We start from the raw sequence: 15264 nt of genomic DNA on the forward strand, positions 1-15264 counted from the left end.
GTACTGAGGATACCACTCAATAGTACATTTTGCAGAGTTCTTTCCATGAACAAAGAAAAGTAGCAACCTATAGGTCAGGTGTGGGGAACCTTTGGCCCGCCAGATGTGCTGAACTACAACTCCCATCTTCCCTGGTCATTGGCCATGTTTGCTGGGGTGGGCGGGAGTTGTAGTTTAGCAGTTTGCAGTGCCAAAGATTCCCCACACCTGTGACAGGTCCTTGACTAAGAGCTGTCATTAAGGCTGGCCATCTGCTGAAGTGAGAGGGCTAGTTTTGTGCAAACATTTGCAGACACAATTGAGGTTTCAAGTGACCCCAAAAACCATAGTAGTACGTTTTGCAGGATCACAAGGAAGGTTCTGACAGGAGAAAATGATTTTTAAAATTTTGTAAAGGGGTTTTATAGACTCCTGATAACATCACCAAAAATGGTAAGGAAAGTAACTGTGCGTGTGTGTGTTCCCCTACCCTCTATGTTTGTTTCTCACATGAAATGGACCAAACAGTTTCTGGGATAAGCATTTGTAGGCATGATGAGCAACTATAAATTTAGATAATATTTTGCAGGGTCACCTTGATCCCTAGCACTTTGGGTTTTAGCCAATGTTAGTTCTACTCAAAGTAGACCTATTGAAATTAATGAACCTAAGTTAGTTGTGTCCACTAATTTCAATGGGTCTACTCTGAGTAGAATTAACATTGGATATACAACCTTTTATGTGCATATTTGTTGACATTTTTCTCTGTCATTCCAATAGGAATAGAATTGGTCCCCAAAGCTATAACAGATTTTTCACTAAGCTCAGCAGAGGGGCACAGGGCTGGTGCCAAGGGGCAGCTAGGCTGGGCCCTGGGTGAGGGCCCCTGTGGCCCAGAGAGGTCCCCAAAGAGCCCCACCTTAGGGTGGGAGGATGGTGCTTCCATTCCATGATCTGCAACAGCATCAGGTCCTGCAACCCGACCCTGCCATGGATCATAGAGAGAAGCTCCCAGGCATCCCCCAATCCAGACAGTACAAGCTTCAATAAACCCACACACGCCCCACCTACCTCTCCCATCAGTGTGAATGCCGTGCATGCTGTGCATACATGCCTGCCATCGTCTCAAGATGACAGTGGGGGCTTCCTTAAGGGGCTGAAGCCCGCCACAACCTGGGTTGATGGCAGGCATGCACATTACTTGCGCACATCATTCACACGACATGAGAGGTGGGGGTGTACATGGATGGGCTTATTAGTCCTGCACCGCCAGTATTGGGTGGTGTTGGGCTACAGCACTGCATGACCGGGACAGGCTGGTGCCTAAGGGCCCAGTCATGCCTGGCACCAGCCCTAGAACAGCATGCTGAAACACCACATAGAAATTTGCACATTGTCATGACTGAGGACTACCTCAGACATGGTGTTGTGGAAGACTGACACAAGCATTTTATTAATTTTTTTCAGTGTTATTGGATCCCACCTGCTGGAGGGTTAAAATAATTTTTTTACCACGTTGATTCATGTTGAAATTTTAATTCTTAACTATTTTATTCTCCAGATATAAATCTATACCTTACACAATATTTTGCAGCCAAAATCACTATTTCAAACTTTAAGTTAGGTAATGACTATTTGACTAAAAGCTCTCAGGCCTGATTTGCACATAACAGTAAGCCACAGTTTATTAAACTATGGTTTATTATTTGTTTTTATTTCTAAAGCAATGTTTAAGGATAACAAAAGTGCAAACCATGGTAATATATTCCTTTCTTACAAAAGACATAAATTTTTGTGTGAAACCTACCGAGCAGCTTAACTGTTTACTGCCAACAATCCACAAAGTTATTGGCTTAGGAAGCTTGGTTTGTTTTAACTATGTCTTGGTGTTCTTTGCCATGGTTTGTTTAGCCATTGAACCTCAGATGCCTGCCAAGCTACAAAGGCATGATGCAAGAGCAGCTGGAAAGCAAACCAAAGTTAGGAGAAACAAGCCATGGATTGTTTGATCATCTGTGGAACAACTCATGGTTAGTTAAACAACCATGACTTAGCATTATGTGGGAACCAGGCCACTATAAGCATTGGTATAGTTTAGATGGCATTCCTTTAATACTAATAAGTTTAAACTAGAGTAATTCACTACATTAATTGTATACTTTAACCTGAAAAATCATGAGACAATTGCTTTTAACACAAAATTCTAAGATGTCTAAAGTTTGTCCCCTTCTAAAATGTTAAATCTGAGTTTGGCAGGGGGGTGAGAAAACCAAAATTCTCCCTTGCAGAACTATCAATAAAACCAGGTTCACCCATCTTTGGCAAAAAATAACATATTCCTATTCACTATTAAAGACTTTTCTTATAATCATGTCAGAAGCTAAAGAATGAAAATTATTCATACTTTTTATGAAAACAGGATGTATTTTATCAAAACTTTTTTAAAATCAAGAAGTGCTGTTTTAACTATATAAGTGTGCCAAATACTAAGATAACAAATAAGCATGATGTTTAGTAACTTGACTTCAAATGCAGCCTTTGAACTGGCAAGCAATTTATTCTTCTCCAAAAAGCAATTTTCCTATTGTATAAGAAATTTTACCATAGTATTTAAAAACAATACAATGATGAATAATGGATTTTTCATAGGGAAAAATCTCAACTTCTTTGTGATCTAGTGCCATGTACGCTTAATTGTCTGAGATGCTGGTTTACCATGAGTGACAAACCAATTAAGTGTAACGCTAGAAACTTTTTATAAAATAAAGCTCTGAAAGCAACATGAATAAATAAGTAAGAATGCGAAACACAGCACTAGTGTTACTAATCAGATATAAGACAGGTATCTTGAGGAAAAAATGGCTTCCAAAAGAAAAACATTAATATTAAACAACTTCTAACAATAAAAAATAGGAGAAAAAGAGAGATTACCATACATACTTTAAAATTAACTTTTATATAAATATCTGCTGTGAAAATTATACCATGTTCTCCTCAAACTTTGATGGCTTTTAAAAGGAACAGAGTAACAAAATGAGTGCATTACATTCCAGTTGTGTTTTGCTGTCTACTGCTTAGATCATATCTAAATCTTTTTTAAAAGTTATTTTCTGTCACATTATCACTACACGAACTACAAAAACAGCAGCAATCCATAGGATACTTCTACACATACACTATCATGAAAGAGCTATTGTAACATTTATACCCCATTATTCTTCAAGGAGTTCAAATATGGAAGCCCTGATCATTCAAGCAAAACTCTAATTTATTTGTGCATTACTCCTAATGCTTAATTCACTGTGAACTAGCAAGCCTTCATACTGCTCTCCCATTGCATTTCAAAATTTCTGGCACCTCATTTTGGTTCTGTACCCTGAACAATAATGCTGCTTTGGAGTCACTACTTCATTCTTATAGTGGTAACATTCTTCAAGTCTGATCTTCCCCGCCTCTTTAAAGCTGGAAAGATCTAAGAAGTGGAATCCCCCAGGAACTGTATTGGGCTCAGTGCTTTTTAACTTGTTTATATTAATTTGGAGTTACAGTTGAATAGGGAGGTGGTCAAGCTTGCTGGTGACACCAAATTATTCAGGATGTAAAACAAAACAAAACAAAAACAAAAACAAAAAATTGCTGAGAACATGAAAAGCTTATCTCCAAATTGGGTGAATGGGTGTTAAAATGACAAAGGGATGGTGATCTGGATGTGGGGACTTTTACATCTCTCCCGTTGTCATGGACAGATCACCGCTTGCTGAAGTTTAGACTTACAGTGGCTTTTCCCCTCTGCAAGGGTGGGGGACCTATTAAAATGGTCCACCCCCGGAGACTAATGAATCCTGAAGGTTTTCAAAGGGCTCTGGGGGATTTTCCGGCTGATAAGACTGGCGCTCCTATTGAAGCCCTGGTTGAACTGTGGAATGCGGAGATGACTCGGGCTGTTGATACGATCGCTCCTGCGCGCCCTCTCCTGTGTAGAGCTCATACAGCTCTGTGGTATACCCCTGAGCTGAGAGCGATGAAACAGGATAGGAGACGGCTTGAGCGGAAGTGGAGACGAACTCCCGATGGATGCAATCATGTGCTGGTAAGTGTTTCCACTAAGCAGTATTTGGAAGCGGTGAGGGTGGCGAAAAAACAATATTTTGCTGCCACTATTAAGGCATCTCTTTCCCGCCCAGTGGAGCTTTTCAGAGTTGTCCGAGGGTTACTCTATACTTGCCCTCAGGACATGGTAGGGTCATCGATGGTCCGCTGCAATAAGTTTGCTGGACACTTCCAGAATAAGATCTTATGCATCCGCCGGGACTTAGACTCCCAGTTTATAGCAGATGATTCGAGTGAGGCGTCCGGAGCGCAGTCTTGTCATGTTTTACTGGATGAGTTTCAGTTGGTTCAGCTCGAGGACGTGGACAAGGTGCTTGGACAGGTACGTGCAACCACATCGGTACTAGATCCTTGCCCCTCTTGGCTAATAAAAGCTAGCAGGGATGGAACTCTGGTTGGGCCAGGGAAGTGATAAATGCCTCTTTACGAGAGGGAGTGGTCCCGGGCTGTCTGAAGGAGGCAGCAGTAAGACCACTCCTGAAAAAACCTTCCTTGGACCCAGATAATTTCAACAGCTACAGACCAGTAGCAAATGTTCCATTCCTGGGCAAGATCTTGGAACGAGTGGTTGCTGGCCAGCTCCAGGCGTTATTGGATGAAACTGATTATCTAGATCCGTTTCAGTCGGGGTTTCGGCCCGGTTTCGGCACTGAGACAGCCTTGGTCGCCCTGTATGATGACCTATGTCGGGAGAGGGACGGAGGGAGTGTAACTCTGTTGATCCTCCTTGATCTCTCGGCGGCTTTTGATACCATCGACCATGGTATCCTTCTGGAGAGGCTTTGCGAAGTTGGGAGTCGTGGGTACTGTTTGGCAGTGGTTCCGCTCCTACTTAGCGGGTCGTCTCCAGAGGGTTGTGCTTGGGGAACATTGCTTGACACCGTGGGCTCTGCAATGTGGAGTCCCACAGGGTTCGGTTCTGTCTCCCATGCTTTTCAACATCTATATGAAGCCGTTGAGTGCGGTCATCAGGAGCTATGGAGTGCGTTGCCACCAGTATGCTGATGACACGCAGCTCTATTTCTCCTTTTCATCTTCCTCAGGTGAGGCTGTCGATGTGCTGAACCGTTGCCTGACTGCGATAATGGACTGGATGAGAGCTAACAAACTGAGGCTCAATCCAGACAAGACTGAGATGCTGCTGGTGAACGGTTTCCCGGATCGGATGGTGGATATACACCCTGTCCTGGATGGGGTTACACTCCCCCTAAAGGACCGGGTTCATAGTCTGGGGGTTCTTTTAGATCCTTCCCTGTCACTTGAGGCCCAAGTGGCATCGGTGGCACGGAATGCTTTCTACCAGCTTCGGCTGGTAGCCCAGCTACGTCCCTATCTGAGCAGGGAGGACCTAACATCAGTCGTACATGCTCTGGTAACCTCACAACTGGACTACTGCAATGCGCTCTACGTAGGGCTGCCTTTGAAGACAGTTCGGAAACTACAGCTTGTCCAAAATGCGGCGGCCAAATTAATAACGGGGACCAGGCGGTCAGAACACATAACACCTGTTCTGGCTCGCTTGCACTGGCTGCCAATATGCTTCCGGGCTAGATTCAAAGTGTTGGTTTTGACCTATAAAGCCCTATACGGCACGGGACCACAATACCTATCGGAACGCCTCTCCCGATATGAACCTGCTCGTACACTACGCTCCACATCGAAGGCCCTCCTCCGAGTTCCGTCTCATAGGGAGGCTCGGAGGACGGTGACAAGATCTAGGGCCTTCTCAGGGGTGGCCCCCGAACTGTGGAACAGTCTCCCCGAAGAGGTGCGTATGGCGCTGACATTGCTCTCCTTTCGGCGCCAGGTTAAGACTTGCCTCTTTGCTATGGCGTTTTAATATGTAACTCGTTTTAGTTTTAAATTTTGTTGTAATTGTTTTTGATTTCTTGTTTTATATATGTTTATGCTGTATTTATTATGAGATCTGAGATGTTTTGTATTTTTATATTCTGTTGTTCACCGCCCAGAGAGCTAATGCTAGTCGGGCGGTATATAAATCTAATAAAATAAATAAATAAAATAAATGCAGTTCAGTGTAATTGTCAAGAGATGCACATTAGGGGACAAAACCCTACCATCACAGCAGTGCTGTGAGTTTTCCAGAAAACTTTGAATTGGAAAATTGTCCTGAAAGTTTCCTGTGCAAATTAGGATGATCTGCATGTGGTAATTTGAATAAGACAGTTTCCAGTTTGCTCTGAAAACTTTTCTGATGCCCTAGAATGTGATCTCGAGAGCCAGTGTGGCGTAGTGGTTAGCATGTTGGACTATGACCTGGGAGACCAGGGTTTGAATCCCCACACAGCCATGAAGCTCACTGGGTGACCTTGGGCCAGTCACTGCCTCTCAGCCTCAGAGGGAGGCAATGGTAAACCCCCTCTGAATACCACTTACCATGAAAAACCCTATTCGTAGGGTCGCCATAAGTCAGGATCGACTTGGAGGCAGTCCATTTCCATTTCCAGAGAGTGATCTATTTTAGCAGGTTTTTTTATTTCAATATAATGAAAATGTAATGGACTGCCTTCAAGTCGATTCCAACTTATGGCGACCCTATGAGTAGGGTTTTCGTGGTAAGTGGTATTCAGAGGGGGTTTACCATTGCCTTTCTCTGAGGCTGAGAGGCAGTGACTGGCCCAAGGTCACCCAGTGAGCTTCATGGCTATGTGGGGATTCAAATCCTTGTCTCCCAGGTCGTAGTCCAACACTCTAACAACTACACCACACTGGTTCTTGAATATAATAAACAAAGCTAAAAATTATGAAATTGCCAAACCCGCCTTAATAATTATTTGTAACTGGCATCCCTTTGTTACTGATGAACATATCGTTGCGCGCCTCCCCAATCTCAGAGCGGTGAGATTTCAGGGGGAACCTGCGGTCCCCCAGAGTTTGGTTTCCTTTGGGAAGAAGGTCAGCGGAGACTGAGGTGTCTTTATGAAATATGGTTTATTTATTTACACACATTCCAACCTGAGCTTAAGATGGAGGGGGCTCAAGGCATCAGCAGTCCAATATCCAGCTTCTCCATCTGGGTTGCAGAAGGCACCCCAAATGCCATGATGCAGAGAGCCAGCCCCTCTGCTTGCCTGCAGTTAGCAGCCTTTCTCTAGACACAACTAAAAACTACAAGCCTCTGCTGGGCTCCAGAAAGGGTGGGGGGAGGCTCTCCTGAAGAGTTTCAATGACAAAAGGATCCTCCTGGCCCATTCAGCAGTTGCTGGGCAACTGATAGACCTATTATCCTACCTGCCCAATCTATTTGGTTAACAAAAGACTCATTTGACCAGCAGAGAGTTCCTCATTCCAAGGCACAGGATTCCAAATCAGAGGCTGAAAAGGGGACCCACAGAAATCATCCATCCTAACCCCCATGCTCATAACACTACCCCCTTCCCTGAAAAGGTCTGTCCCAGACCTGCAAACCAGCTACAGAATAACCGCTTCCACTACAAAGAAATAACAGGTACAGGTTAGTTAGACATTGAAATATACATCATTAAAAGCATAGTCATTTTACAGTCTCATTTCCACACAAGTACAAAAACAGTCCAATCCTTTCAGCAAGTTTTCAATTAATTACTCTCTCTTTAGGCTTCCTCTTCTTTCTTGGAGCCTCCAGTCACAGTTCTGCATTCAAATAGCTTACCCAGTCCTCATAACTTGGCAGTGGCAAAGATACTGAGTTCCCGACATGTTTAAGCAATATTACAGCCTCAATATTGGAGCTCCTTTGTCCTGCCTTGTGCCACTGCAGCACAGCAGCCCTCAACCACATGCACATTTTTCCTTGCTTCCCCAAACAGTTGTACATACACCCACAATCCAACACTCACAGAATAGTAAATCTTAACATTAAAATCTTGTTACAAAAACCTATCAGCATAATTCCTAAAAAATTAAACGGCTCATATCCCCATATGCATGCAAAAGCACAAATCAACAGCATTTCAAAAAGACAATACCATCAGAAGAATTTCTACAGCAAATCAGTAATTCCTACAGCAAATTAGTACACAGTCCCATATGCATAATGCCCACCCCCAGACCACGCAGTTGCCAACATGGCCCTTTGTCTTGGGGCTTCATGGAGTTCCCAGTCCAAGCTGATCCCTGCTGCTGCCTGCAGGGGGTTGGGACTCATCTCCAGGAATAGATTTGTTTCCTCATCAGCACATGGCAGGCTGTAGCCATTTTCTTTCCACTCTGCCCTGGGAAAAGTCTGTAAGCCAGTCCACTTCGTCTCCTGCCCCAAACTCCAAATCAAAGTCCTGCCACAAGTCTTTGTCTGGGGGCATCTTCTTCAGGACTAGCTGGCCTAGCCCACGCAGGTTGACAGAAATAAATCTTCTCTGTTCTCCCTCACAATCTCCAGTGTAAATCATGGGTCCAAACAGACGTAGGTAACACTCCCAGTGTCTCTTGCCCTCCAAACCCACAGGGTGCTGGGTGCCTCTCACTGCTGCAATTTGCCCAGGGGCTGCACCCATCATAGGAGCTGCATCCCACCCGATAAGGCCATTATGGGGCACCCAAGGGGCAAAGTCACTTGGGGATTTTATCTCACCCATCTCTCCAGGTGCTGGGAGTTCCTCTTGGACTTGCACTCCCACCTCAGGCTTCCCCTCCTGCACTTTCTCTTCCACAGCTGGCACACAAGGGGCAAAGAAATCTATGGACAGCTGCTCTTCTCCAGCCTCTAGTTCACCTTTCTCCAAGGCTTTTTCTTCGTCCTGCACTACTTCTTTAACAGCAGGCACACATGGATCAGAGAAATCTATCAGCAGCATCTCTTCTCCAGCCTCTACTCCACTTTCTCCTGAGGCCTCTTCCTCTTCATTTTCCAGTCTGTCCTCCTTCAACTCTTGGGGCTTCACTTCCAGCTTTCTGCTGTCTTTCCCCCTGGCAGGCTTCTGGACAATCAAAACTTCTTCCTCCTCCGCTACTGACTGCAACTCCTTACAGTCCAAACTCGCCAGCTGCCCATCCAATTTCTGGATCTTTTTAGCCACCCCAGTCTGGGTGCTCTGCAGCTGGACTCCTGGGTCACCCTCGACCCCTTGTAGCGGCTGATCAGGCAGGGCTCTCACCTCCTCACATGGGGTCTTCTTTTCCTCTTCAAAGGTACTTCCCAATATCTCCCTCATTCGTTGCCAGTGCTCCTGGCGGTCTCTTTGCCTTTACTGCTCAGTCTCAGCCAGTTCTGCTTGCTGCTGGAACATCAATTTCATCTGTTCCAGGAGGGTTGCTGTTATCTCCTCCATCTTGACTCAGGCACACCTTGCTCCCAATGCTTCTCCCAAGAAACTCAATCCCACTTCTCACACCAGTGTTGCGCGCCTCCCCAATCTCAGAGCGGTGAGATTTCAGGGGTACCTGCACTCCCCCAGGGTTTGGTTTCCTTTGGGAAGAAGGTCAGCGGAGACTGAGGTGTCTTTATGAAATATGGTTTATTTATTTACACACATTCCAACCTGAGCTTAAGATGGAGGGGGCTCAAGGTATCAGCAGTCCCATATCCAGCTTCTCCATCTGGGTTGCAGAAGGCATCCCAAATGCCATGATGCAGAGAGCCAGCCTCTCTGCCTGCCTGCAGTTACCAGCCTTTCTCTAGACACAACTAAAAACTACAAGCCTCTGCTGGGCTCCAGAAGGGGGAAGGCTCTCCTGAAGAGTTTCAATGACAAAAGGATCTTCCTGGCCCATTCAGCAGTTGCTGGGCAACTGATAGACCCATTATCCTACCTGCCCAATCTATTTGGTTAACAAAAGACTCATTTGACCAGCAGAGAGTTCCTCATTCCAAGGCACAGGATTCCAAATCAGAGGCTGGAAAGGGGATCCACAGGAATCATCCATCCCAACCCCCATGCTCATAACACTATGAAATGGAAAAGTTTCTGCAGAAAAATAAAGCACTGAAAAAATTTCCACCCCACATCAGTGCTTAACATATTACTGATGGAGCTGGGCTGGCAGTAACTGACCAGGAAAGAGAACTTGGGCTCTGGTGGATAGCTCAATGATACACTGACCCAGTGTGAGGCAGCTATGAAAATGGCATATTCCATGGATTTTGGGCAGACAACCTATGAAAAGAACAAGCACTCTGCTGGAGGAAGGAGTTTAACCAGGTGCCAGTAGCCACAGGAGGGGAGAGTGCTCTTGCACTCATTCCTGCTTGTGGGCTTCCCATGGGCATCTGGTTGGCCACTGAGAGAACAGGATACCGGATTAGATGGGCCACTGGCCTGATCCAGCAGGCTCTTCTTAAGTTCTTAAGGAGGAGGAAGGCATTTTTTGCCAACTCCCCCTTTCCACTGCTCTGCTGCAGGGAATTGGGAGACTGTCTGGAAAAGTATGGGTGGCAGTACTGGGAGCTGCACGGGGAAGGGAAGAAATCTGTTAAAATCTGCTCTGCTGGATCTCAATGGCTTCCATGAATGGAAGGAGCCCTTCCATTTGGGGAATGGCAAGTCTGCATCCAGCCCATTGTTAATGATCATTACAAAAGAATCAAAAATAACACTGCCGATACCACAATGTCTTTATAAAAATCTGTGGTGTGACCAAAGCTGATTATTACATATAGTTCTCACCACTGTACTTCAAAAAGGATACTATAGACAGGGCTGTGGAGTCGGAGTCGTGGAGCCGGAAGCAATTGTGGGTGGAGTCGGAGTCGGACAGTAGAAAAATAGAGGAGTCGGAGTTGAAGGTTTGGCGTACCGACTCCATAGCCCTGATTATAGAGCTAGAAAAAATTCAGAGCAGCCAAAAGGGGCTGGAGCAAAATTTCCAATCAGGATCCATTGCAACACTGGGGATTTTTTAGGCAACTAAAGGAGAATATAAAAGGGGTGCATATAATTATGCATGGTGTGGAAAAAATGGATACAGAGAACTTCTTCTCAGAGTCTCATAATATTGAACCCAATGAGACTTAATGGAGGAAGATTCCAGAAAGACAAATATAAGCACTTCTTCGTAAAACATGTGGTTACACTAGGGAATTTGCTAATAACATAAGATGTGGTGATGGCCACCAACATAGATAAATTCATGGAGAATTAAGGCTATCAACGGCTACTAGTCATGGTGGTTATATGCTGCCTCCAAGATCAGAAGCAACATACCTGTAAAATACCATTCACTAGGGAAGAATAGAGGAAGAGGACTATTGTCCTAATATCCTGTTTCTGGGCTTTCCTTATGCATCTGATTGGCAACTGGAAAGGTGAGGGGGGAAACAGGGAAGCACCCCCTTCCACATGCAAGCATTTTCTAGTCTAGATCAGTCAGAGCACACTCACTGACAAAATCTCTGCCCTAGCAGACAATTTATTTGGCTTAATTACAGCAACCTATGTGGAAATCATATCCTCCTAAACATCAAGCCACACACTGCAAAACTGCACTACATCAATATTTCCAGAAGTATATCTTAAAAGGCAGCTAGCCCCTGGTTTGGAATTACAACTACTTTTTTTTTTACAGGTATTTCTCTGTAGTTCTACCGACTTTAGTTTTAAAACAAACAAACCTATAACCCATTTTTTTCATTTTAAAATAAGTTAACAGAGTTATAATACTATCAAAAGTTAAAACTACTTCATAGCTAATACATTCTCAAAATTCAGAGATTATACTGCACTACATGTGTAGTTTTCACACTTATGAAAGCATGAAATATATGTAACACTTCTGTAGAAATGTAACAAGGTCTGGGATTAATATACCTTTTAGAGCCAGTTAAAATAATGTATTATTTTCATGGATGCACTGCCGATCTTCACACTGTTCAAGTGAATGCAACCAAGGAATATGAGAACTATGAATCGCATTTATAATGAGCAACAGTTTGGGTAACTATGATGACTATTTTCCCAGTGACTCTGGAAATGTTTCCAATAACTACATTTGAAAGACCTGCAACAATATCCTTGTTGCACCAGTTCACACACTCTTCATACAAGTGCATACCTGGGGGAGATCAGGGCTTCTTACGTGGATGAGAACTGAAGACCCTTAGTTTGTCAAATTTTTATTACAATAAATGCTGGAGTTTTCTGTTTTATCAGTAAGCTCTGAATCTACTATGTTACCATTGTTATTTCAAACCAATGTCATACCCCTTGTTTGAACATTTTTCATTTAACTGGAATAACGTGCTATAATTCTGTCTCACAGGACTGGGCAAACAGATTGACTGAAAAAGTAAAGTGATGTATCTTGTTTTATTACTTCTTTTGTGGATAACGTTGGGGGGAAACAAGACACTATCTCTGGGTTGATCTTAAAATAAAGATACCATGAGAATTGACTGATATATTAATACAAAGACATTGACAAAACTTAACTATATGAAACTAGACAATGCTTACTATTTTTGTCTAAGGTTTAAGAACATTGTTATCAGAGACAGATACAAAAACATAAAGATGTTTTAGAGGTGCAGGAAGATAACAAAAAGGACAAGCAGTAAACATGAGCATGAGTCACTCATATAAGTCCTGAACCTAAATAAAAAAACACGCACACCACTTATTTGAGAATAGATTAGATAAACTATTCTAAGACATGTTTTCAAAGGACAATCTTTAAAATGAGCTTGTGAAAGTAGCATATTTCAGAAGCAAGCTTCTGAAAAGCTATGCTTAAGACAAACAGATATGGTGATCGGAAAAATGGAACAAAAGCTACTTTCAATGAACCTCTCTCGCCATTAAAGGCAACACTACACAGAAGCTAAAAGGACACATAAAACAAACTAACAAATCAGTAGACTATGAAACAGCTATAAAATGGAAACTTTACTGAATGGGTGAGAAGAACCTGTTTATTCTTAAACTCCAGTTTCCAGCTGGTAAACAAGAACATTCCATATTGTATCAATACAAAGTATCAATTAATAGATGCACACTGATGTATCAAATCAAGCATTTCATAACTACCTTTTAAAAAATCATAATGAAAATGAACAAAATATTCCAACTTGGATATAGGTTTCACCTATGTGAATAATTCTACATCTGGAAACCTAGAGTTCTTAGCTCAGAAATGCAATGTTTAGTTAAGCACAAATGTGGTGTTGGCAGAGAGTTTTGCGCATACCATGGACTGCAAAAAAGACAAATAATTGGGTGTTAGAACAAATTAAACCAGAACTATCACTAGAAGCTAAAATGATGAAACTGCAGTTATCATACTTTGGACATATAATGAGAAGACATGATTCACTAGAAAAGACCATAACGCTGGGAAAAACAGAAGGAGTAGAAAAAGAGGAAGGCCAAACAAGAGATGGGTTGATTCCATAAAGGAAGTTACAGACCTGGACTTACAAGATCTGAACTTATGCTATAACAGATGCTATTGGAGGTTGCTGATTCATAGGGTCACCATAAGTCATAATCGACCAGAAGGCACATAACACACAGAGTTAAGCACATTATCCTTAGTGATTTTTCAATCATCTTCTGGGAAACCTTGGAAGCTTATTAAGAGTTCCTCAATGAGAAGATCAGTAATGGCAGACAATCATTTCTGCATAGCCACGGGGGAGTATTGGGTGGGTGTTCTGAAGTGCAGTATCTTTTCATGTGGGACAATTCTGAAACCCAAAAGGCCTGGCCAGCACACCATGAGAAATGGCTGTGAATACTAGATTAGGCAATACAATACACAGGGTATCATGGCAGACCAGTCACATGGAAAGAGTTCTTTGAAAGAACAAAGTCTGAAAATCACAACCCTTGTTTCTTCAGAAGTTGGATTCAAATACTTTCCTCCAACACAGAACATACTATGTAGCCTAATACTTGGAATATATTTACCCAAATTAGAACACCAGTTTCTGAGCAATCACCATTTTCATTTAGAGGTCAAGGGTAAGACCATATGGACCTCCAGATGTTGCTGGACTACAACTCCTATCATCATTGACCAATGGGCATGCAGGCTGGGGCTGATAGGAGCCCAGCAATATCTGGAGGCCTACATTTTCCCCACCCCTGATATTGGTAAATGGATGATATTCACTGCTGGGACCTACAAGAAAGAATTCCTGAAGAAATTCTATTACATTTTCCAACCTCTCCTGCTACCAATAAGAGCTTCACATAATCCACTCAGGCTGCAATACTATGCACAATTATCTGGAAACAACCCTGACTGAACACAATTAAGTTTACTTCTGAGTAGAAGAATGCATTCTTGGTGTATCAACTTCCTTGACACCATGCTTGTACTACTCAGTAGGCTTTTTGAAGCCATTGTTTACCATACCAGCTACTATCCTGAACATGTTATTGTTGAGTATGGAAATATTAGATATCGGTTTATTTCCCGATGACCTGACCCCAAACATTCCAGTGGCCAAGTGAATAAAACCCTGATTGAACTGGAAATGTGCTCCCCTCCCATTTCCTTGTGCATATCTATACTCAATGTCTTATATGATGTTACCAACTGTATCACAAAAGAATGCCTGTGCTTCATTTACATGGTTGTAGACCTTGACACGCATACTCTTACAGATGTAGATGTAACCTGAGTGTATTCTTAGTTTAATGATCCTACTTGTAACTGAACCTCCCCTGCTCCTATCTATCCTTTGTTCCTCTGACTCTGAGCGCTTATCTCAAGGTCGTATAAACTATGCAAGCCTATGTCTGAAAGAAGGCAAGATGTTCCTGGCTTTTGTTATCCTAAACACCCCTTTTTCCATATCTTAGATATTACGATGTCTAGCAATGTTTTCTATTCTTTATGACGTCTGCTCCCCATTTTGTAACCATTGGGGAAACTATATAATCTGTTGTATTTCAATAAACGGGGTTCCCACTTCTGAAAGGCAACTTGCTGGCAGGTCTTGGGACCCCTTTGCAAAGGTAATATTGTGTGTTATTTCCTGGCCTCTGGCAATAGATTCTTGCTCTCAACTCCGCACCTTCCCAGGTGTATGTGAGCTGAGTAGACAGTGACAGCTTGCGTGTTGGGTTTGGACCTAACATTATGAAATCCATAATTTGCAGACCAGCTCAGTAAATTAACCACATCATCTTCAACCCCATGAGATAAATACTTAAGACAGCTAAAAACCTTAAATCCACAATACCAAACTAGGATAGTAGATAAATAAGTTTTTTCAAAATCAGACATATATTAAGA

The 15264-nt window shown here is 42.9% G+C and overlaps 1 protein-coding gene across 3 annotated transcripts in view; it reads right to left on the reverse strand.

Moving 5' to 3' along the window:
• Window positions 1-15264, reverse strand: part of ATP9B (ATPase phospholipid transporting 9B (putative)) — a 298695-nt gene that overhangs the window by 279051 nt on the left and 4380 nt on the right. The gene's annotated exons all lie outside the window — the stretch shown is intronic.

Source organism: Rhineura floridana, chromosome 1, assembly GCF_030035675.1.
Source record: "Rhineura floridana isolate rRhiFlo1 chromosome 1, rRhiFlo1.hap2, whole genome shotgun sequence".
In the NCBI taxonomy this organism is placed as follows: domain Eukaryota; kingdom Metazoa; phylum Chordata; class Lepidosauria; order Squamata; family Rhineuridae; genus Rhineura; species Rhineura floridana.